The sequence below is a fragment of the Aplysia californica genome, unplaced genomic scaffold (genome assembly GCF_000002075.1).
Source record: "Aplysia californica isolate F4 #8 unplaced genomic scaffold, AplCal3.0 scaffold00782, whole genome shotgun sequence".
Lineage (NCBI taxonomy): Eukaryota > Metazoa > Mollusca > Gastropoda > Aplysiida > Aplysiidae > Aplysia > Aplysia californica.
The window spans coordinates 151,530-154,029 of NW_004798052.1; positions in this window are offsets into that span (position 1 = coordinate 151,530).

Consider the following 2,500-nt stretch of genomic DNA (forward strand, 5'->3'; position numbering starts at 1 on the left):
GCATTAAGCTCTACCGAATGTCGCAAACCCTCGCGACTTCCGCTCTCAATACGAGCTGTTGTTGCGCAATATTGGCAACTGTTAAAACTCTTTTTTGTTATCAGCTTTATCTATATTATTTCGAGGGACATATACATAGATTTTTGGAAAGCCCGTATTGCGACTTTCAAGAAATAGAGAATTGATATCCGCTCCGAGCTGCCGTGTTTGTTTATTATGTAGCAATAATATACGTAAGACATTCGTAGGCCTACCATGTTTGATTTGGAGTTTTGAATTTGAAAGAAATGAAACTTCAAGGCATTCTGAAAAGACCTATACCCCCCCCCCTCCCCCTCCCCCCATTTCAAAACAATGGTCAATATAACGGTGGAGAACTGTTCTTTAAAAATTGTTGCTCTCTATACAGTTGGTGAAACATTTAAATAATCCATAAGGTGTCCCTGTAAATAGACTTTTGTGAAACGGGGTGAAGATTAAAAGCCATTTATAACGTAGAAAAACACCTGTTTATTGAAAACATTAATGAAAGATAATTTGTTTTTAACCACGCGTTGATAACAGTCGAGGAACTCAACGACCTGTGAGCTGGGGATATTTTGGTACAGATACCCAAAAACATGGAACACACATCTGAACACATTCATATAAGGGTGTGGTGTTAAGTCAGTTAGTATCATGCTGGACAACAAAGCGGATGGCCCTAGTTCGAATTCCCAACGTTTCTGAACCTGGTTTGTTCGTGGAGTTTTTATTTTTTAAAAGCCCATGTAAATTAGTCCTATCTGAGATGCACGTTACATTCAGGGGTACTGCATCTTAAATAACCTTGCAGTGTTGAAAGGGGCGTAGGGAGTGGTGGCTGTATACATTTGCAAAATTATTTTCCGCTTCAAAACTGAAAGGGGGGCTCTCGTAGTCTATATAGGTTACGGTGTTCGCTTTTCGTTCAATACGTCCAGGGTTCCGAACCTGATAGCGACTGAAAATGTTCTTCTAAAAAATTTCATCCTTCCATCTTGTTTCCTGCTCTCTCTCTCTCTCTCTCTCTCTCTCTCTCTCTCTCTCTCTCTCTCTCTCTCTCTCTCTCTCTCTCTCTCTCTCTCTCTTTCTCTCTCTCTCTGATCATGTTCTGTCGTCTACTTTCGTCTCCACTTTCTCCCCCCCCCTCTCCCCCTGTGTCCCCTCCCCTGGGCTCCTGACTCTCTGTGCAGCTTTTATACTGCTACTCCTTGGCTACTTCTTACTGCTGTCTTTCAGCCAAACCCCTGACCTTAAGGTAGGTATGAGGATGATCTAACACCTAGCCGTCTCGGATGAGGACGAAAAATCTCGGAGGTCTTGTGTGTAAGTTGCGCACCTTAAAAACTACTTGGTGAGTTGCGCACGTTAAAAACTCCTTGGTGGTCCAAAATTGATAAGAGTAGGATTCGGCCGCCACCCAGCAAAATTCAAAGTTAATTCCTACCAAACTAAAAAAGTTCGACGGGCCTTTTGCAGTTGTGAGCGCAGTAAAATACATACCAAAACAAACAAACACTCTGATAGTAAAAAGTGGTAGGGTTTGACAATGCTTGAGTAGTAACATTCCCTATCTTTATGACTACAGAGATAAATCAGAAAGAGTCGGGGAGAAAGAAGATCTAGCCTTGAGTATTCTTGTCCTTATTTCTTCCCTGAATCTTGGAAAACATTGTAAAGTTCAAGCGGGAGAGGAAAGTTTGATGGAGACTTCCGGAATGTTTGTTTCAAGGAGGTGGAAGGTAATTCCGAGCCCACCTGGTTTAGAGCATCTACCTACTTTAGTTATAGTGTGATTCACGGCCCCTGCAACACAATAAGGTCATATAAAAGTAAAGTAAAGTTGTTCCCGCACCCGGTCCGGACATTGGGGATTGCCTTGTTAGTGAGACAACTTGCTGGGCCTTCGGCATATTGTGGTAGGGCGGCCAGTTCCTTTCCACGCCGCCTTTACTTCCCCAACTCGAAGTCAGGTACCCATTACTGCTGCGTGGGCAGGAGAGGGTGAAAAAAAAATCCGTGTCCGAACCGAGGTTCGAACCCGGACTTTCCGTTTCGGAGAGGAGCGCCAATGTCATTTAAGTGCCGAAATTTAGAAGTGAAACAAGAGAGTAACAAACGCAAAAGAGAAGGAAGAGAAATCAGGACGATAGATGTTTGACAGAATAGAAGGAGCAAATCACACCAGAGCATCCGCCAACCACCCGCCATCTACTTAAGTTCTCGGAGTTCTACAACTTTGTAACCAACTACATTGGCTTAACTCAAAGGAACGCGCACTTAAACTATTCTAATATATGTTCTAAAAAAGTATTTGTTTAGAGAACAGTAAAGAGTATCTGTGCCCATACTGTAAAAAAAATAAAATACTATGTTCTTGTTTTCAGGCTCTCATCGACACATTAAAAATAATTTAGGAGGCCGGTTTCGATCCTGCCTGTGAGGGCTAACCCGGGCTGAGAAGGCACAACGTCCCAAC